General features: G+C 43.9%; 1 protein-coding gene and 1 long non-coding RNA gene across 4 annotated transcripts in view; one reads left to right on the forward strand and one right to left on the reverse strand.

Moving 5' to 3' along the window:
- Window positions 1–19,787, reverse strand: part of LOC122553538 (uncharacterized) — a 54,057-nt gene extending 34,270 nt beyond the window's left edge. The window contains exon 1 of the long non-coding RNA XR_015757891.1: window positions 19,667–19,787. This is a non-coding gene — a long non-coding RNA (uncharacterized LOC122553538). The remainder of the gene's footprint in view (window positions 1–19,666) is intronic.
- LOC122553537 (exocyst complex component 3-like) overlaps window positions 19,780–22,822 on the forward strand; it is a 65,126-nt gene continuing 62,083 nt past the window's right edge. For 2 of the 3 annotated variants that reach the window (XM_043697472.2, XM_087989789.1), the window contains exon 1: window positions 19,797–19,915. The gene's annotated coding sequence lies outside the window, so the exon portion shown is untranslated. Of the gene's footprint in view, window positions 19,916–22,822 lie in introns of all 3 variants that reach the window. The other variant, XM_043697471.2, reaches the window with a different exon arrangement.

The following is a 22,822-nucleotide window of genomic DNA, read 5'->3' on the forward strand; positions in this document are numbered from 1 at the left end:
CTAGCCACCAAGATACATGAACACCAACTAGCCACCAAAAGACATGACCAACTATCATTGGTGTCCATACACACAGACGAAGAGAAGCACCAGTTCGACTGGGACAAAACATTCAACCTAGGACAGGCTAAACAAAGTCAGGGACAGAAATTCCCAGAGGCCTGGTGTTCAAGTTGGAACTCCATTAACAAACACATAGATTTCAACCCCATTTACCAATCTCGCAGAAACAGAAATATAAATGATATCACCCACCACAACAGACCAAACGGATAAATTCCAAGCAGGGCAGAACACCAATCCTTCATCGGAGGCTCACTGATGATGTTACCTAGCATGGTGACGAAACATCTGAGAACAAATGAGCGGCACGGTGGCACAGTGGTTAGCCAAGCTGCCTCACAGCGCCAGAGACCTGGGTTCAATTCCATCCTCAGGCAACTGACTGTGTGGAGTTTGCACATTCTCCCCATGTCTGCCTGGGTCTCCTCCGGGTGCTCCGGTTTCCTCCCACAGTCCAATAATGTGCAGGTTAGGTGAATTGGCCAAGCTAAATTGCCTGTAGTGTTAGGTGAATGTAGGGGAAGGGGTCTGGTTGGGTTGCGCTTCGGCGGGTCGGTGTGGACTTGTTGGGCTGAAGGGCCTGCTTCCACACTGTAAGTAATCTAATCTAATCTAAATAAAATCTACCAGCTCAGTGAGCAAACTTACAACCTGATGCAGAAGTAGTATCGTATATACGGGCCTGAAAGGGTTAATAGCTGACTGGGGTAAATGTTACACTTCTTATTGTTTACTCTGTAAAGTTTCTCTCATTAGACCAGTAAGGTGGATGTACAAATCCAAATTGGGTCACTTTGAAAGCCCTTTGGGCCTTGAAAAAATCCACATGCAAGACGACATCTTGAAACTCTCAACAGCTGTGTAATAATGTCAGAGAGTCCTACATCAGAGAGACAGGCCTTTTAGCCGAAACTGGTTCATGCTGGCCAAAATGTCCATCCATGCTAACCCCATTTCCCTGCTTTTGGCCCATATCCTTCTAATCCTTTCCTATCCATGTATTTGTCCAAATGTCTTTTAAATGTTGCTAATGTACCCACCTCAACCACTTCCACTGGCAGCTCATTCTACATGCATAATACCCTCTTGTGTAAAAATGTTGCCCCTCAGGTTCCCTTTTATTCTTTCCCCTCTAACCTTAAACTGATGCCCTCTAGTCCTCGATTCCTCACCCCTTGGAAAAGGACTGAGTGCATTCACCCTATCCATGCCTCTCATGATCTTATACACTTGTATAAGATCTTTCCTCAGTCTCCTACGCACTAAAAGAAAAATGTCTAGCTTGTCCAACCTCTCCATCAACTCAGACCATTAACTCCAGGTAACATCATTGTAAATTTCTTCTGCACTCTTTCCACTTTAATAACATCTTTCCTATAGCAAGGTGATGAAAACCGAACACAATACTCTAAGTGCAGCCTCACCAACGTCCTGTACAACTGCAATATACCTTTCCTACTACTACAACAAATGCTCTGACTGATGTGACTCCACTTTCAGAACTGTGAACCTGAACTCCAAGATCCCTCTGTTCCACGAACCATTCGACATGAAACGCCTACCTTGATCTGACTATCCAAAATGCAAGTCCTCACAATTATCTATATTAAACTGCGTTTGCCATTTCTTGGCCCACTTCTCCAGTTAATCAAGGTTCTGCTGTAATTTCTTTTAACCTTACTCATTGTCCACGATACTGCCTATTTTAGTGTAATCAGCAAACTTATTAATCATGCCTAGTACATTCTCATCCAAATCATCGATATATATAACAAATAGCAATTGGCCCAGCACTGACCCCTGAGGCACTCCACAGTCACAGGCCTCCAATCCGACAAGCATCCTTCCACTATCACCCTCTGCTTCTTATTATTAAGCCAAATTTGTATCCAATTTGCCAGCTCACCTTGCATTCCATGTGATCTAACCTTCCAGAGCAGACTACAATGTGGAACCTTATCAAAGGCCTTACTGAAATCCATATAGATTACATGTAATCGCCCTGCCCTCATCAACCTTCCTGAAAGAATGCTAACAAATCTGTGAGGCATGATCTCCCATGCAGAAAGCCATGCTGACTACTCCTAATCAAACCCAGTCTTTCCAAATGCATGTATATCTTCTCAAGTATCTTACCCACCACAGATGTTAGGCTTACTGGTCTATAGTTCCCAGGAGTTTCTTTGCAGCTGTTCCTGAATAATGACAGAACATTCACTACCCTCCAGTCTTCCAGGACCTCACCTGGGGCTAGTGATGATGCACAAATATCAGCCAGGGCCCCCGCAATCTCTTCTCTAGCCTCTTGCAGTATTCTTGGATATACCTGGTCAGGACCGGGAGATTTATCCACCTTCGTACATTCTAATACATCCAACACCTCCTCTACTGTGATATCGACTGTCCCCAAGAGATCACCACTAACTTCCGCAAGTTCCCAAGTCCTCATGTCTTTCTCTATGGTAAACATAGGTAATAATTTGACTGTTGATGAAGGATTACACCTGAACACCGCCAAAATTCCCAATACAGCTCACTGAGCTGAATCTCACTCCAGGATGATGTGAGGCTTCATGTAAAGAAGTGCAATATTTAAGAGGCAGTCTGCTAAAATTCTGGGTTTACCTTTCAACTGAAAGAAAGATAAAAAACATTCTCATCACCAATCACAGCACTGTTCATGATATCAGCAAATGTTCATCCCTATATTTTTTAAACAGGACATTGAGGAATTTTTATACTGACAAAAATTCTGGAATTGATCAAATGGTCACATGAATAGAAAAAAGTTAACTTTAAATTTTTCATTAGAGCTGGGAAAATTCCAGATGTTACTTCAGTAAACAATAGGGTAATCCCAGCAATTTATGATTTATCTATAATAACTTAAGGAGCAGTTCAATCAAAAATATTTAAATGCTACTGCAATACTTGCACATTGTAATCCTTTTAATCCATTCTGTTACCCAATTTTTTTACTGAGGAAATAATAGCAGGACATTGAGAAAAGTTTAACACAATCAAATAAAATTAGCATGATTTTGTGACAGGGGAATCGTGTTTAACAAATTTACCAGAGTAGTTTGAGAACAGAACAAGCAGGGTTGATAAAGGGAAACTGGAAGATAGATTTTCAAAAGGCAGTTGATAAGATGGCCCATAGAAAAGGCTATTACACAAGATAGAACCTCATGGTATTGACAGTAATGTGTTTGCATGGATTGAGAACTACCATAGTATGTGTTGGATCCAAATGGGTTTGAAAGCTCGATGTCAGGAACAACTGTCTGCATGGTTTAATTAAGCTCTGGGTGTCAAGGTGAGATTGTTGTTAAGCAGTGGCAAGTCATCTATTTGAAGGGAATTATTACTTATTAACAACCTGGAGTTATGGAGTTCAACCTGGATAAATGCGAAATGATGCATTTTGGAAGGTCGAACTCAAATGTTGAATATAGGGTTAAAGGCAGAATTCTTGGCAGTGTGGAGGAACAGAGGGATCTTGGTGTGCAAGTACATAGACCCCTCAAAGTTGCCACCAAATGGATAGGGTTGTTAAGAAAGCATATGGTGCTTTAAGAAAGCACCGTGGCTTTCACTAACAGGGGGATTGAGTTTAAGAGCTGCGAGGTTTTGCTACAGCTTTACAAGTCCCTGGTGAGACCACACTTCGAATATTTTGTCCAGTTCTGGTCACCCTACTATAGGAAAGATACAGAGGCTTTGGAGAGGGTGCAAAGAAGGTTTACCAGGATGCTGTCTGAACTGGAGGGCTTGCGTTATGAAGAGAGATTGAATAAGCTCGGATTTGTCTCTCTGGAGAGAAGAAGGAAGAGAGATGACCTGATCGAGGTATACAAGACAATGAGAAGAATGGATAGAGACAATAGCCAGAGACTTTTCCCCAGGGCAAGATTGACTGGTACGAGGGGTCATAGTTTTAAGATATTAGGAGCAAGGTATAGAGGGTACGTCAAAGGAAGGTTCTTTACAGAGAGTTGTGAACGCATGGAATGCGTTGCCAGCTGTGGTAGTGGAAGCAGAGTCATTAGGGACATTCAAGTGACTGCTGGATGTGTACATGGATAGCAGTGAGTTGAGGGGTGTGTAGGTTAAGTTATTTTATTTTACATTAGGATTAATCCTTGGCACAACACCGTGGGCCAAAGGGCCTATGCTGTACTTTTCTATGTTCTAACCTATAGGTCTCACCTCATTAATATACAGTCTCCTATTATAGTACGCACCACGAGCAAATAGATGTGCAGAATTCTTGACAAGGAAGTCAGAGTGGGGACCTTGGGACTTTGGCTCACCACTTGCTCCAACACACCTTCTTGCTGGACACCACAACAACTTAGGGCACACTCCATGGTCACTGAGCACATTCCCGTGGTCATTAGCTTCTAACAGGTACTAACCTCCAAGAATCTCATGACACATCTCTGATCCACTCACTGCACTTGCAACCATTCTCCAGCCATATTTCTGTAGCCCTTTAAAATTTAACATTTTGAAATATATATATATATATTCACAGCTCCTTTGAAACCTCCTTTGGGATTAGCCACCACCACTCTCCATTCAGTGCATTCCAAATGCTAATAACCCTGATTAAAGAAGTTTATCCTTATCTCACTCCTAGCTCTCTGGCTGACACAATCTTGAAATTGTTACTATATACTAACTTGTGGAAACAGAATATCATTCATTACCCTATCAAAATTGTTCATAATGTTAAATGACTCACCTCTTAATCTTCTCTGCTACAAGCAGAATAAACCCAATCTAACTAATTTTTCCTTGTATTATTCTCGGCAATCTCCTTTGTACTCTGTCCAGGGCTTTAACATCTTTCCTTAAATGAGGTGCCAAAACTTAACCCAACACTCCAAATGATTTGTAGAAGTATAGCAATCACTTCTTTGCTTTTATACAAGAATCACATAAGCCTTCTTAACTATTATCTCAACTTGTCTGACAACGAAGAACAAAGAAAATTACAGCACAGGAACAGGCCCTTCGGCCCACCAAGCCTGCGCTGATCTAGATCCTTTATCTAAACCTGTCGCCTATTTTCTAAGGATCTGTATCCCTTTGCTCCCTGCCCATTCATGTATCTGTCTAAATACATCTTAAGTGACACTATCGTGCCCGCCTCTACCACCTCCACTGGCAACACGTTGCCGGCGCTCACCATCCTCTGCATAAAGAACTTTTCATGCATATCTCCCCTAAACCTTTTAAACTGTGATCCCTAGTAATCAAGTCCCCCACTCTGGGAAAAAGCTTCTTGCTATCCACCCTGTCTACACCTCTGATGATTTTGTAGACCTCAATCAGGTCTCCCTTCAACCTCCACCTTTCTAATTAAAATAATCTTGATCTACTCAACCTCTCTTCATAGCTAGCACCCTCTACACCAGGCAACATCCTGGTGAACCTCCTCTGCACCCTCTCCAAAGCATCCACATCATTTAAGTAATGTGGCAACCAGAACTGTACACAGTATTCCAAATGTGGCTGAACCAAAGTCTTATACAACTGTAACATGACCAGTCAACTCTTGTACACAATACTTCGTCCAATGAAGGGAAGCATGCCGTATGCCTTCTTGACCACTTTGTTGACCTGATTTGTCAGCTTCAGGGAACAATGGACCTGAACACCCAGATCTCTCTGTACATCAATTTTCCCCAGGACTTTTCCATTTACTGTAAAGTTCACTCTTGAATTGGATCTTCCAAAATGCATCACCTTGCATTTGCCCAGATTGAACTCCATCTGCCATTTCTCTGCCCAACTGTCCAATCTATCTTTATTCTGCTGTATTCTCTGACAGTTCCCATTACTATCTGCTATTCCACCAATCTTAGTGTCATGTGCAAACTTGCTAATCAGACCATCTATACCATCCTCCAAATCATTTATGTATATCATAAACAACAGTGGTCCCAGCACTCATTTTGAGAAACACCCTTCCACTACTACTTTCTGTCTCCTGTTGCCCAGCCAGTTCTCTATCCACCTAGCTAGTACAGAACCTTCAGAGATTATGCACGTAAACTCAAAGGTTGGTAAATGTGGTCCAGATTGATGTCTTCGTTAATGGAGTTCCGGTTTGAATGCCAGGCCTCTGGGAATTCTTGTGCATGTCTTTGTTTAGCCTGTCCCAGGATGGATGTATTGTCCCAGTCAAACTGGTGACTCTCTTCATTTGTGTGTATCGATACCATTTTTGGTATCTTTTGGTGGCTAGTTGATGTTCATGTTTCCCGATGGCTAGTTTCCTGCCAGTCTGTCCAATGTAATGTTTGTTCCAGTCTTTGCAGGGTATTTTGTTCATTCTGCTGGTTGTTGGTACGGGGTCCTTTAAATTCATCAGGAGCTGTTTCAGTGTGGTGGTAGGTTTCTGGGCTACCATTAAGCCTAGGGGTCAGTGTAGTCTGGTCGTCATCTTCGAGATGTCTTTAATGCATGGCAGGGTGGCTAGACTCTCTGGGTGTGTTGTGTCTTCTTGTTTAGGTCTGTTGTGCAGGAATTGGCGGACTGCGCTTATCAGTACCTGTTGTTTTTGAACATGTTGTATAAGTGTTTTTCTTTGGCTTCTCGTAATTCCTGGAGGCTGCAGTGCATTGTGGCTCCTTTAAGTAATGTCCTGATGCAGCTTCATTTGTAGGTGTTGGGATGATTGCTCCTGCAGTTGAGTATCTGGTCAGTGTGTGTGGTTTTCCTGTAGATGTTGATCTGCATGTCTCATTTAGCTGTTCATTCTACTGTGATATCTAGAAAGTTATTGTTATTGTTCTCTTCCTCTTTGTTGAACTTCATACCAGTAAGGGTGTTGTTTATGTTAAGTATGTAAGTTAGCTCACTGAACTTGAAGGTTTATCTTCAGATGTTTCACCACCACACAAGATAGCATCATCAGTGAGAGTCTCTGGTGAAGCACTGGTGGTATGTCACACCTGTCTAATTATGGATCTTGGCTTCTTAAGGTGGGTGATGCCATTTCTGGTTCTTTTTTTTCAAGGGAAGGTAGATAGGGTCTAAATCAATGTGTTTATTGATGGAGTTCTGGTTAGAATGCCACGCATCTAAGAATTCTCATGTGTCTTTGTTTCACCTGTCCTAGGATGTATGTTGTCCCAGTCAAAGTGGTGTCCTTCTTTGTCTGTATGTATAGAAACTAGTGATAGTGGGTCATGTCTTTTGGTGGCCAGTTGGTGTTCATGTATTCTGGTGGCAAGTTTTCTGATAGTTTGTCCAATGTAGTTTTTTTTTGCAAGATACCATGCAAGAACTCGAAATGATGTTAGTTTTGCTAGTGGTATCTATTGAATCCTGTAGGTTCATTAGTCGTTCTTTAAGTGTGTTGTAGGTTTGGGGGCCCCTTGTTTATGTACTGTTGGCAATCTGTAGAAACAGGGTGTGTTGGATCCTTCAGTTTTCATTCTTTGGAAGTCTGTCTTGTTAATTTCACCTGTCTTGTGTAGTTTCCTCAGGGAATGCTGCACTGCAGTCTTCTAGCTGTGGAGTCAGGTCCATCGTCACCTGTTGGTGGGTATCGATGTCACACCCCGTTTCTATGAACTACCAAAGATACATAAACAAGGGGCCCCTTCAAACCCATAGTCTTACTTCCCAGTAAACCGACATACAGACGAGCAAAGGAACTGCAATGCAAACTTGAACACCGAGTAGAAAACTCAACTAACTCCAAGTCAAGTTCGGTACCCATTGACAACAATGCAAAGTGGCCGAGCAGAGGCTGATAGCTAAGTTTGCTATCCATGGGGATGGCCTCAACTGGGACACTACAAGTGACCCCATTGCACTATATACACACACACACACGCACGCGCACGCGCACACGCACACGCATAGGTTAACGGGGTGAATTTGTACTTGCACAATTATGTTTTAATTTGCTCAAAAACTGCATGAATCCATGTAAAATTCTGTAAATGCATTTTTAGAATAGAATCAGTCTGACCATTGTGAGACAGACAGTCTCACTCAGGGCAGCTCACATCTTAAGTGCATTATCTGGGACGACATGACACCAATTGTTAAAGTTCACTTGAGAATGTAGTTTTTAAATAGAGTCAAAAGGTCATAGATATGTACAGCATGGAAACAGATCCTTCGGTCCAACGCGTCCATGCCAACCAGATATTCCAATCCAATCTAGTCACACCTGCCAGCACCCGGCCCATATCCCTCCAATCATATACCCATCCAAATGCCTCTTAAATGTTGCAATTGTATCAGCCTCCATCACTTCCTCTGGCAGCTCATTCCATACACGTACCACTCTCTGTGAGAAAAGGTTGCACCTTAGGTCTCTTATATCTTTCCCCTCTCACCCTAAACCTATACCCTCTAGTTCTGGACTCCCCGACCCCAGGAAAAAGACCTTGTCTATTTACCCTATCCATGCCCTTCATGATTTTATAAACCTCTAGAAGGTCACCCCTCAGCCTCCGATGCTCCAGGGAAAACAGCCTCAGCCTGTTCAGCCTCTCCCTATAGCTCAAATCCTCCAACCCTGACAACATCCTTGTAAATCTTTTCTGAACCCTTTCAAATTTCACAACATCTTTCCAATAAGAAGGAGACCAGAATTACACGCAATAATCCAACAGTGGCCTAACCAATGTCCTGTACAGCCACAACATGACCTCCCAACTCCTGTACTCAATACTCTGACCAACAAAGGAAAGCATATCAAACGCCGCCTTCACAATTCTATCTACCTGCGACTCTACTTTCAAGGAGCTATGAACCTGCACTCCAAGGTCTCTTTGTTCAGCAACACTACCTAGGAACTTACCATTAAGTGTATAAGTCCTGCTAGGATTTATGCAGGACAAATGCAGCACCTCGCATTTGTCTGAATTAAATTCCATCTGCCACTTCTCAGATGCTGTTGTAATCTGAGGTAACCCTCTTTGCTGTCCACTACACCTCCAATTTTAGTGTCATCTGCAAACTTACGAACTGTACCTCTTATGCTTGCATCCAAATCATTTATATAAATGACAAAAAATAGAGGACCCAGCACTGATCCTTGTGGCATTCCACTGGTCACAGGCCTCCAGTCTGAAAAACAACCCTCTGCCTTTCAGCCAGTTCTGTATCCAAATGGCTAGTTCTCCCTGTAATCCATGAGCTCTAACCTTGCTAATCAGACTCCCATGGGGAACCTTGTCGAATGCCTTACTGAAGGCAATAAAGGTCACATCTATTGCTCTGCCCTCATCAATCCTCTTTGGTACTTTATCAAAAAACTCAATCAAGTTTGTGAATCATGATTTCCCACGCACTAAGAAATGTTGACTATCCCAAATCAGTCCTTGCCTTTCCAAATACATGTACATCCCGTCCCTCAGGATTCCCTCCAACAACTTGCCCACCACCGAGGTCAGGCTCACCGGGCTATAGTTCCCTGGCTTGTCTTTACCGGCCTTGTTAAACAGTGGCACCACGTTTGCCTACCTCCAGTCTTCCGGCACCTCACCTGTGACTATTGATGTTACAAATATTTCAGCAAGAGGCCCAGCAATCACTTCTCTAGCTTCCCGCAGAGGTCTCGGGTATACCTGATCAGGTCCTGGGGATTTATTCACCTTTACACGTTTCAAGACATCCAACACTTCCTCCTCCGTAATCTGGACATTTTGCAAGATGTCACAATCTATTTCCCTACAGTCTATATCTTCCATATCCTTTTCCACAGTAAATACTGATGCAAAATATTCATTTAGTATCTCCCCATTTACTGCGGCTCCACACAAAGGCCACCTTGCTGATCTTTGAGGGGCCCTATTCTCTCCCTAGTTACCCTTTTGTCCTTAATATATTTGTAAAAACCCTTTGGATTCTCCTTAATTCTATTTGCCAAAGCTATCTCATGTCCCCTTTTTGCCCTCCTGATTTCCCTCTTAAGTATACTCATACTTCCTTTATACTCTTCTAAGGATTCACTCGATTTATCCTGTCTATACCTCTCATATACTTCCTTCTTTTTCTTAACCAAACCCTCAATTTCTTTAGTCATCCAGCATTCCTTGTACCTACCAGCCTTTCCTTTCACCCTGACAGGAATATACTTTCTCTGGACTCTTGTTATCTCATTTCTGAAGGCTTCCCATTTTCCAGCCGTGCCTTTACCTGTGAACATCTGCTTCCAATCAGCTTTCGAAAGTTCTTGCCTAATACCGTCAAAATTGGCCTTTCTCCAATTTAGAACTTCAACTTTTAGATCTGATCTATCCTTTTCCATCACTATTTTAAAACGAATAGAATTATGGTCGCTGGCCCCAAAGTTCTCCCCCACTGACACCTCAGTCACCTGCCCTGCCTTATTTCCCAAGAGTAGGTCAAATTTTGCACCTTCTCTAGTGGGTACATCCACATACTGAATCAGAAAATTGTCTTGTACGCACTTAGGAAATTCCTCTCCATCTAAATCTTTAACACTTATGGCATGCCCAGTCGATGTTTGGAAAGTTAAAATCCCCTACCATAACTAACCTATTATTCTTACAGATAGCTGAGATCTCCTTACAAGTTTGTTTCTCAATTTCCCTCTGACTATTAGGGGGTCTATAATACAATCCCAATAAGGTGATCATCCCTTTCTTATTTCTCAGTTCCACCTAAATAACTTCCCTGGATGTATTTCTGGGAAGATCCTCCCTCAGCACAGCTGTAATGCTATCCCTTATCAAAAATGCCACACCCCCTCCTCTGTTGCCTCCCTTTCTATCCTTCCTGTAGCATGTGTATCCTGGAACATTAAGCTGCCAATCCTGACCATCCCTGAGCCATGTTTCTGTAATTGCTATGATATCACAGTCCCATGTTCCTAACTATGCCCTGAGTTCATCTGCCTTCCCTGTTAGGCCCTTTGCATTGAAATAAATGCAGTTTAATTTATTAGTTCTACCTTGTCCTTTGCCTGCCCTGACTGTTTGACTCACTTCTGTTCTCAACTGTACCAGTCCCGGATCGATCTCCTCCCTCACTATCTCCCTTGGTCCCACCACCTCCCACCACCCCCCCCCCTTAATAGGTTAAATCCTCCCAAGCAGTTCTAGCAAATTTCCCTGCCGTATATTAGTCCACTTCCAATTTAGGTGCAATCCTTCCTTCTTGTACAGGTCACTTCTACCCCAAAAGAGATTCCAATGATCCAATAATGTGAATCCTTCTCCCATACACCAGCTCCTCAGCCATGCATTCATCTGCTCTATCCTCCTATTCCTGCCCTCACTAGCTTGTAGCACTGGGAGTAATCCAGATATTACTACCCTTGAGGACCTCCTTTTTTAAATTTCTGCCTAATTCTCTGTAATCTCCCTTCAAAATCTCAACCTTTTCCCTTCCTATCTTGTTGGTTCCAATGTGGACAATGACCTCTTGCTGGCCCCTCTCCCCCACGAGAACATTCTGCACCCTCTCTGAGACATCCTTGATCCTGGCACCAGGGAAACAACACATCATTCTGCTTTTTCTCTGCTGGCCACAGAACCATCTGTCTGTACCTTGGACTATGGAATCCCCTAACACAATTGATCTCTTGGAAGCCGATGTACCCCTCGTTGCATTAGCGCCAGTCTCAATACCAGAAACTTGGCTGTTTGTGCTGCGTTCCCCTGAGAATCCATCACCCCCTACATTTTCAAAAACAGCATACCTGTTTGAAATGGGTATATCCACAAAAGACTCCTGCACTAGCTGCCTACCTCTCTTATGGAGAAAGTGAGGTCTGCAGATGCTGGAGATCAGAGCTGAAAATGTGTTGCTGGAACAGCGCAGCAGGTCAGGCAGCATCCAGGGAACAGGAGAATCGACGTTTCGGGCATAAGCCCTTCTTCAGCTCATTCCTGAAGAAGGGCTTATGCCCGAAACGTCGATTCTCCTGTTCCCTGGATGCTGTCTGACCTGCTGCGCTGTTCCAGCAACACATTTTCAGCCTACCTCTCTTACCCTTCCTGGAGTTAATCCATCTATGTGACTGTAACTGAGACTTTCCCCACTTCCTATAACTGCCATCCATCACATATTGTTGCTGTTGCAAATTCCTCATCAATTCTAACTGTCTCTCTAACCGATCCATTCGATCTGATAAGATTCACATCCAACAGCATTTATGGCAGATGTAATCCGCAGCAACCATTAAACTTCTTTAAACTCCCATATCTGACAAGAAGTGCATATCACTGCAAAGGCTATTTTTGCTCCTTCACAATCTACAGACCCAGAAAATAACACCGTCTTATTCTTCTACAAAACACTGCACCAAGTTAAATTAATAGTTATGGCTTATGTTTTAAGTTTAATCAAGAGACTTATCTCCAAAAACACATAATCAAGAAAGAACCCACTGTACTCACTACTGCAGCCTTTCTATTGGACAGATTTAAAACAACAATTAACTTATCTGATTCTGTGTTGTGAACTTTGCCCAAACAGGTTCCTCCAAGATTAGTTGTGAAATTCACTGTTTGCTCATTTTCCCAGATGCGCTCTGATGTCCAGCGATATATGAATTCAAAAACAGCAAAGGCAGTAACTGTGCAGGTTCTCTCTCTCTCTCTCTCTCTCTCTCTCCTGCACTGTCCTCACCATGTGCTTCCTTTGTCTGTTTTCTTCCTTTTAAAACTGCTGTTGTTTTGACTGTTTTTTCCCCAAAGTTCTAAAACAATGCAGCAGCATATAAAACAGTAATTGCTGCACCTGGAATTCAAGGAAATCACCTCCATCACCTAAAATACCTCAAAAAAAAAGGAGTAGCTGTTACAGCCTGAATTTCTTCCCATCCTCCATCTTGGATTACCCATAATGCTCAAAATTGGTTCTGTATTGAAATATTTTTGAACACCTCCCACTGATCTACCCATTCACAGGTTTAGATTAGATTAGATTCCCTACAGTGTGGAAACAGGCCCTTTGGCCCAACATCAACCCTCCAAAGAGTAACCTGCCCAGACCCATTTCCCTCTGACTAATGCACCTAACACAATGGGCAATTTAGCATGGCCAATTCACCGAACCAGCACATCTTTGGACTGTGGGAGGAAACCGGAGCACCCGGAGGAAACCCACACAGACACGGGGAGAACGTGCAAACTCCATACAGACAGTCGCCCGAGGCTGGAATCGGACCCGGGTCCCTGGCACTGTGAGGAAATATTCTGCAATTTACATATGAAAGAACTGAAACCAACATGTTCATTCTAAAAGATGAGAGACTTAACAAACAATCCAGGTCTTTTTCAAGGTATAATTTCAGTTATATCACACTGTAAACTTTTGCGATAAATTCTGTGTCTTACAATCTTATACTCCACAACCACCTGATAAAGGAGTAGCGCTCCGAAAGCTAGTGCTTCCAAATAAACCTGTGGGACTATAACCGATGTTGTGTGATTCTTTAACTTTGTACACCCCAGTTCAACACCGGCATCTCCAAATCACAACTAACTCCATTCACTCCACTCAGGAATTCCTTAACATCAAAGGCACCAAGGTAGGGGATGGTGAGGTCATGGTTTCCTTCAGCGTGATAGACCTATACTCATCAATAAACATCACCCTAGCCAAAGAAACACTGGCCTCACTGCTAGACGAACCAAGGACACAAGCACCTGACAGCACCAACTCCATCAGCAAGGTCAGTAAGTTCAAACTAGAAGACAACCCACTTCACCTTCAACAACAACATCTACAAACAAATCATTGGGATGTCTATGGGATCGCCAATATCAGGACTTTTAGCAGAAGCAGTTATGCAGAGGTTAGAACCAACAGCCCTTCCCACGATCTAGCCTAAGCTTTGGATTCGCTATGTAGATGACACCTTTGTCATCACAAAATGCAACAAATTAGAAGAAACCCACAAACGCATAAACAACATCCTTACTGGTATAAACTTCACCAAAGAGGAAGAGAACAACAACAGATACCCCTTCCTAGATGTCACAGTAGGACACAAAGCCAATGGAGAGCTACAGACCAGCATCTGCAGGAAAGCCACACACACTGACCAGATATTCAACTACAGGAGCAATCATCACAACACCCACAAACACAGCTGCATCAGAACATTATTTAAACAAGCCGCAACACACTGCAGTGCCCAGGAACTACAAGAAGCTGAGGAAAAACGCCTATACAACATAGTCAGGAACAATGGGAACCTGATAAGCGCTGTCTGCCAATTCCTACACAAAACACCTGAAGAAGACACATCATGCCCAGAAACTCTGGCCACCCTGCCATACATCTAAGACATCTTGGAGATGACGACCAGACTATATCAGCCCCTAGGCAACATGGTAGCCTAGAAACCTACCACCACACTGAAACAGCTCCTGATGAATTTAAAGGACCCGTACCAACAACCAGTAGAATGAACGTGATTTACAAAAATACCCTGCAAGGACTGTAACCAACATAACATTGGACAGACTGGCAGAAAACTAGCCACCAGGATACATGAGCACCAACTCGCTACCAAAACACATGACCAACTATCAATATACACACAGACAAAGAGGGACACCAGTTTGACTGGGTCAATATATCCATCCTCGGACAGGCTAAACAAAACACACACAGGAAATCCTGGAGGCCTGGCATTCAAACCAGAATTCCATTAACAAACATATCGATTTGGACCCCATTTACCAACCTTTCAGAAACAGAACTATAAATTATATCACCCACCATAACAGATTGAGTCAGATAAATAGCAAGTGGGACAGAATACCAACACTTCACTGGAAGCCTACCGAAGATGTTACCTTGTATGGTGACGAAACATTTGAGAACAGATCTACCATCTCAGCAAGCAAATTTACAACCTGATCCACAATCTGAGCTATAAATCTTCTCCAAAATCTCATAAGAAACATCTGGATGATTATTTTAAAATTTTAGGCTATGGGCCCTAGTGCAGGTAAATGGGATTAGTGTAGCTTGGTGATTGTTGGCCGACATAGCCAGAGGATTAGCCAAAGGGCCTGATTATTGCCAAATTACTATGATTACTTGCAATACAAAAGGCAGCCACTCAGTCAGCAACACAACAGGGAAGGCAAGGACTGCTGTATCTAGAAAAGAATATTTTCACTTGCTAGTCGATTCCATGGCTCCACCCCGATTCCCCCCACCATCACACCCACTCCAGTTACAGGTTCCGCCCTGACTCCCAGCTCCACACCCACACCAGATCCCAGCTCCCAGCCCTGCCACGTTTTCGCCATCCCTCCAGACCTCCCACTCACTGAGGACAAATGATCAGTCCTCAGCAAAGGACTCACCTTTATCCCCCTCCGTCCACGCATCAATGAATTTAATACACGCCGTGACGTCGAACAATTCTTCCGTCGCCTCCACCTCCGAGCTTACTTTCACAATCAGGATTCCCGTCCACCTTCCGAGGACCCCTTCGCCCACCTCCAACACACTGCATCCACCTGGACACCCTGCACTGGCCTATTACCTGCCCTCGACCTCTTCATTTCCAACAGCTGTCGGGACATTAACCGCCTCAACCTGTCTACCCCCCGCCCCCACTCCAACCTCTCACCCTCACAATGCGCAGCCCTCCAATCCCTACCTCACCATCAAGCCAGCGGATAAAGGCGGCGCAGTGATAGTCTGGCGCACTGACCTCTACACCGCTGAAGCCAGACGCCAACTCGAGGAAACCTCTTCCTACTGCCCCCTCGACCATGACCCCACCCCCCATCACCAAACCATCATCTCCCAGACCATACAGAACCTCATCACCTCAGGAAATCTCCCACCCACAACTTCCAATCTCGTAGTCCGGGAACCCCACACTGCCCAGTTCTACCTCCTTCCCAAGATCCACAAGCCTGACCACCCTGGCCGACCCATTGTCTCAGCAGGCTCCTGCCCCACTGAACTCATCTCTACCTACCTCGACACTGTCCTATCCCCCCCTAGTCCAGGAACTCCCCACATATGTTCGTGACACCACCCACTCCCTCCACCTCCTCCAAGACCTCTGTTTCCCTGGCCCCCAACGCCTCATCTTCACCATGGATATCCAATCCCTCTACACCTCCATCCACCATGATCAGGGCCTCCAAGCCCTCCGTTTTTTCCTCTGCAGACGTCCCCAACAGTACCTTTCCACCGACACTCTCATTCGTTTGGCCGAACTGGTCCTCACCCTTAACAATTTCTCCTTCAAATCCTCCCACTTCCTCCAGACCAAAGGGGCAGCCATGGGCAAACGTATGGGCCCCAGCTATACCTGTCTCTTTGTTGGCTACGTAGAACAGTCGATCTTCCGTAACTACACCAGCACCACTCCCCACCTCTTCTTCCGCTACATTGATGACTGCATTGGCACCACATCGTGTTCCCGCGAGGAGGTTGAGCAATTCATCAACTTCGCCAACACATTCCACCCTGACCTTAAATTTACCTGAACCATCTCTGACACCTCCCTCCCCTTCCTGAACCTCTCCATCTCCATTAATAACGACCGACTTGACACTGACATTTTTTACAAACCCACCGACTCCCACAGCTACCTGGATTACACCTCTTCCCACCCTACCTCTTGCAAAAATGCCATCCCGTATTCCCAATTCCTCCACCTCCGCCATATCTGCCCCCAGGAGGACAAGTTCCACCATAGAGCACACAGATGGCCTCCTTCTTTAGAGACCACAATTTCCCTTCCCACGTGGTTAAAGATGCCCTCCAAAGCATCTCGTCCACATCCTGCACCTCCGCCCTCAGACCCCACCCCTCCAACCGTAACAAGGACGGAACGCTCCTGGTGCTCACCTTCCACCCTACCAACCTTCGCATAAACCAAATCATCCACCGACATTTCCACCACCTCCAAAAAGACCCCATCACCAGGGATATATTTCCCTCCCCACCCCTTTCCGCCTTCCGCAAAGACCGTTCCCTCCGTGACTACCTGGTCAGGTCGCAGCCCCCCTACAACCCACCCTCCCATCCTGGCTCCTTCCCCTGCCACCGCAGGAACTGTAAAACCTGCGCCTACACCTCCTCCCTCACCTCTATCCAAGGCCCCAAAGGAGCCTTCCACATCCATCAAAGTTTTACTTGCACATCCACTAATATCATTTATTGTATCCGGTGCTCCCGATGTGGTCTCCTCTACATTGGGGAGACTGGGCACCTCCTAGCAGAGCGCTTTAGGGAATATCTTAAGACACCCGCACCAATCAACCACACCGCCCCGTGGCCCAACATTTCAACTCCCCCTCCCGCTCTGCCGAGGACATGGAGGTCCTGGGTCTCCTTCACCGCCGCTCCCTTACCAACAGATGCCTGGAGGAAGAAAGCCTCATCTTCCACCTCGGAACACTTCAACCCCAGGGCATCAATGTGGACTTCAACAGTTTCCTCATTTCTCCTTCCCCCACCTCACCCTAGTTCCAAACTTCCAGCTCAGCACTGTCCCCATGACTTGTCCAGACTTGTCCTACCTGCCTATCTCCTTTTCCACCTATCCACTCCACCCTCTCCTCCCTGACCTATGCGACTTTCTCCCCACCCCCACCCCCACCCCCACCCTTATCTCGCCACGCCTCAGGCTCACTGCCTTTATTCCTGTTGAAGGGCTTTTGCCCGAAACATCGATTTCACTGCTCCTTGGATGCTGCCTGAACTGATGTGCTCTTCCAGCACCACTAATCCAGATTCTGGTTTCCAGCATCTGCAGTCATTGTTTTTACCTAGTCAATTCCATGTGCCTACTTTAATGCCCACTTGACTGATCATCTCACAGATATTGCCAGGGTTGGAAGATTTGAGCAGAAAGTGAGGTCTGCAGATGCTGGAGATCAGAGCTGGAAATGTGTTGCTGGAAAAGCGCAGCAGGTCAGGCAGCATCCAGGGAACAGGAGAATCGACGTTTCGGGCATAAGCCCTTCTTCAGGAATGAGGCTTCTTCAGGAAGATTTGAGCTACAGGGAGAGGCTGAACAGGCTGGGGCTGTTTTCCCTGGAGCGTCGAAGGCTGAGGGGTGACCTTATAGAGGTTTACAAAATTATGAGGGGCATGAATAGGGTAAATAGGCAAAGTCTTTTCCCTGGGGTCGGGGAGTCCAGAACTAGAAGACATATGTTTAGGGTGAGAAGGGAAAGATATAAAAGAGACCTAAGGGGCAACTTTTTCACACAGAGGGTGGTACAGGTCTGGAATGAGCTGCCAGAGGAAGTGGTGGAGGCTTGCAACATTTAAGTGGCATTTGGATGGGTATATGAATAGGAAGTGTTTAGAGGGATATAGGCCAAATGCTGGGCAAATGGGATGAGATTAGGTTAGGATATCTGGTCGGCATGGACAAATCGGACCAAAGGGTCTGTTTCCATGCCGTACATCTCTATGACTCTATGACTCTGCTGAGGCACCTAAATCTTTCCCTTCCTTACTTCTCAGAAACCCATCCCTATCCTGAGACTGCAAACCTCCCTTTCTGAATACCTTCTTCCAACCCCAAGCTTGATATCCCTGCCAAGGCCCTAAGAGGTGTCACTGAACTCCCACCCTCTGATTTTCCATTACACTCCTTCCTCACTCCAAAGACTGCTATCATTCAGAAGACATCAGACTCAAAATGTTAACTTTGTTTTTTGTTACACAGATGCTGTGAGACCTGCTAAATTTCTCCAACACCTTTTCTTTTTATAAAAAGCGAAGAGTGATTATTTTAATTACTTCGCTGTCTAAGAAGCCTTCAACCTGTTACCTGCTCAGCCTGGTAGACTGTTGCTATTGCTATACAGTTCCTGGGTGCTAGATATCACTTTTGGACTGGGCTAGAATAAAACCAACATTGGGAACAGAACATAGAAAACACAGTAAACCTGCTAAACCTTTGTTGGTAGGTTCATTTCAGATTAGTGGTCTTCATTTTTTTTCATTACTCACTACTAAATCTGCATCAACAATCATTTTTGAGAATGTTCTAGAATACAAACTTTTGCTGTGTTAAAATTTTTCTTCATCTCCTTTCTAATCATTTCACCAATTAACTAAAAATTGTATCCACGGTTACTGATCCTTCTAACAGTGGGTTAGGACCTTACAGTAATTACTAGTTAACATGAAAAGAACTAAGTAAAGCATTAATCCCTAGTTTCAGAAGCAAGATTTTTTTAAAAAAATCAGCTCTTCTCTAGTTAAAATTATTTTGATTTATATTTAAACCTTTGGACAATATGACACTGCCACACATGCAAGTGTCCAGGGTATGATAAACAGTTAGTGTTGTATATACTTGGACTCATATCTGCTTAAGTCCTGTAGAGCATTTTCAGTGAAAGAACACTATCAAAGCTGAATCTTTTTGACGCAAATTGGAAAATTAATAGTTTTAACCATACAATTGATAATTACTTAACTTTACGCCGATCGACCTATTTCTAGACCTATGACTAGTAAAGGTGATGTGACTGACGAATTTAAACAGACAGTCCTCACAATGAAATAAGAAGCTGATTACAGTTCCCACTCTTAATAGGTTAAAAGTTGGGTGGAGCATATCTCCAGTTGTTTATTTAGTCCTTACCAATTCTGGGAAACTGCCATAACGAGGCAAAGGTGAGAGGTATTGTTTTCTATCGCGGTTCAAAGGGTGGGGAAGAGAAGGTGATAGCGGTTAGAAAAGGATTCTGCATTTTCCACTTCGGTTCACAAACCTCAGCCGCGCGGAGCTACACCTGGTGTAATCAGCAGCCGGAACTGGCCAAAGGGCGAAACTCGCGCAAGATACTGGCCCCGGGCAGGTTTCCTAAATGACCTGGACCCTGACTGACCGGTAACTCAGATGGATTCCAATTTAGCATTGTCCAAGCCTAATGTTCTCCTCTTATGTTTATATTTTCGTGCCTCCAAATTGTTAACAGTTGTCTTTTTCTACTTCCTTATTACTCAGATTTTGTTTCATTTTCATTTTCATCTTTTACTACTAAGCTTCAGTTTTATTTATTTTAAAGAATGTATGTATCATTTGCTGGGTCAACATTTGATTGCCCTCGAGAAGGCGTCAATGTCATGAACAAAAAAATGTTGGTTGGAACTTACTGTTCTTTTTAAATGATTGAGGTTTGGTAACATGCTACTTTTTAAGTGTTTGCATTACACTACTGACCTGTCTGATCAAAAACATTTTGCCTTTCAATGCTTGCACTACTGAAGTAGGCAGCAACTTCAGAAATCCAAATGTGTAAAAATCCAGAAGTTGCTTTGAATCGGAGTTTCTCCAAATGATATACAGTGAGTAAGTTGACCAACCAATTTTTCCAGTTAGTTTCAATGTTAAAAACCTTTGAAAACATTACCTGTCTTTTGCACTTATAATGTTTGAGTGTAATAGTAATTATCCCAAAACATCACTGTTTTTTGATGGTATTACGATTGTTGAAGCCCCGTGATCAATATCCTTTTAGGAAACAGGAAGTGGGTGGGGAAGGAGTTGAGGTTTACCATTTGAAAGAAGCTGAAGTGGACCAGCTAACTAAATACTATGGTTACAAGAGGATGTTAGAAGCTAGGAATTCTGCATCCTGTCTTCCCAATGCCGTTCCTTACAAGGCACAAGTCGTGAGGATTATAGAATACTCTCCACTTGCCTAGACAGTTGCAACTATCTTCTGCAAGGGTTTGGAGAAGTTACTGGAGGAACTGCAACATGACCATTTGGATGGTTTGTATGAAAGCAGTAGTAATTTATTTTTGACATGTGAAGAAAGTTTAAAAATCACAGGTATTAGGCAAGAACTTTCAAAAGCTGATTGGGGGCAGATGTTCACAGGTAAAGGGATGGCTGGAAAATGGGAAGCCTTCAGAAATAAGATAACAAGAGTCCAGCAACAGTATATTCCTGTTAGAGGTGAAAGGAAAGGCTGGTAGGTATAAGGAATACTGGATGACTAAAGAATTTGTGGGTTCGGTTAAGAAAAAGAAGGAAGCATATGTCAAGTATAGACAAGATTGTTCAAATGAATCCTTAGAGTATAAAGGCAGTAGGAGTCTGCTTAAGAGGGAAATCAAGAGGGTGAAAAGAGGACATGAGATAGCTTTGGCAAATAGAGTTAAGGAGAATACAAAGGGTTTTTCCAAGTACGTTAAGGACAAAAGGGTAACTAGGCAGAGATTAGGGCCCCTCAAATATCAGCAATGTGACCTTTTGTGTGGAGCCGCAGGAGATGGGGGAGATACTAAACGAGTATTTTGCATCGGTGTTTACTGTGACAAAGGACATTGAAAGGTAGCGAATGTAGGGAAATAAATGGTGACATGTTGAAAAGTGTCCATATTACAGAGGAGGAAGTCCTGGATGTCTTGAAAAGCATAAAAGTAGATAAATCCCCAGGACCTGATCAGGTGTACTCTAGAACTCTGGGAAGCGAGAGAAGTGATTGCTGAGATATTTGTATCATCGATAGTCACTGGTGAGGTACCGGAAGACTGGAAGTTGGCTAACGTGGTGCCACTGTTTTTAAAAAAAGGTGGTAAGGACAAGCCAGGAAACTATAGACCAGTGAGCCTGACATCGGTAGTGGGCAAGTTGGAGCGAATCCTGAGGGACAGGATGTACCTGTATTTGGAAGGGCAAGGACTGATTATGGATAGTCAACATGCTTTTGTGCTTGGGAAATCATGTCTCAGAAACCTGATTGTTACTTCTTCAAAAAAACTCAAAGAAGATTTGAGGACAAAGTGGTAGAGATGATCCATATGGACTTGATTATGGCTTTCAACAAGGTTCCCCATGGGAGACTGGTTAGCAAGGTTAGATCTCATGGAATACAGGGAGAACTAGCCATTTGGCTACAGAACTAGCTCAAAGGTAGAAGACAGAGGGTGGTGATGGAAGGTTAAGGCCTATGGCCAGTGGAGTGCCACAAGGATTGGTGCTGGGTCCACTACTTTTTATCTTTTTTTTTATATAAATGATTTGAATGTGAGCATAATGGGTTTACTTAGTAAGTTTGCAGATGACACCAGAATTGGATGTATAGTGAACAATGAAGAAGTTACCTCCGATTACAGCAGGATTTTGATCAGATGGGCCAATGGACTGAGAAGTGGCAGATGGACTTCAATTTAGATAAATGTGAGGTGCTGCATTTTGGGATAGCAAATCTTAACAGGACTTATACACTTAATGATAAGGTCCTGGGGAATGTTACTGAACAAAGAGACCTTGGAGTGCAAGTTCATTGGTCCATGAAAGTGGAGTTGCAGGTAGATAGGATAGTGAAGAAGGCGTTTGGTATGCTTTCCTTTATTGGTCAGAGTATTGAATACAGGAGTTGGGAGGTCATGTTGCAGCTGTACAGGACATTGGTTAGACCACTGTTGGAATATTGTGTGCAATTCTGGTCTCCTTTCTACTGAAAGGATATTGTGACACTAGAAAGGGTTCAGAAAAGATTTATAGGATGTTGCCAGGATTGGAGGAGTTGAGCTATAAGGAGAGTTTGAATAGGTTAGGGCTGTTTTCCCTAGAGTGTCAGAGGCTGAGCGGTTAGCTTATAGAGGCTTATAAAATTGTAAGGGACATGGATAGGATAATAGACAAACTCTTTTCCCCGGGGTGTGGGGGAGTCGTCCAGAACTAGAGGGCATAGGTTTAGGGTGAGAGGGGAAAGATATAAAAGAGACCTAAGGGGCAACTTTTTCACGCAGAGGGTGGTGCGTGCATGGAATGAGCTGCCAG

This window comes from Chiloscyllium plagiosum, unplaced genomic scaffold (assembly GCF_037043375.1).
Source record: "Chiloscyllium plagiosum isolate Xiang-an unplaced genomic scaffold, Cpla_swu_hap1 HiC_scaffold_8, whole genome shotgun sequence".
Taxonomy (NCBI): Eukaryota; Metazoa; Chordata; class Chondrichthyes; order Orectolobiformes; family Hemiscylliidae; genus Chiloscyllium; species Chiloscyllium plagiosum.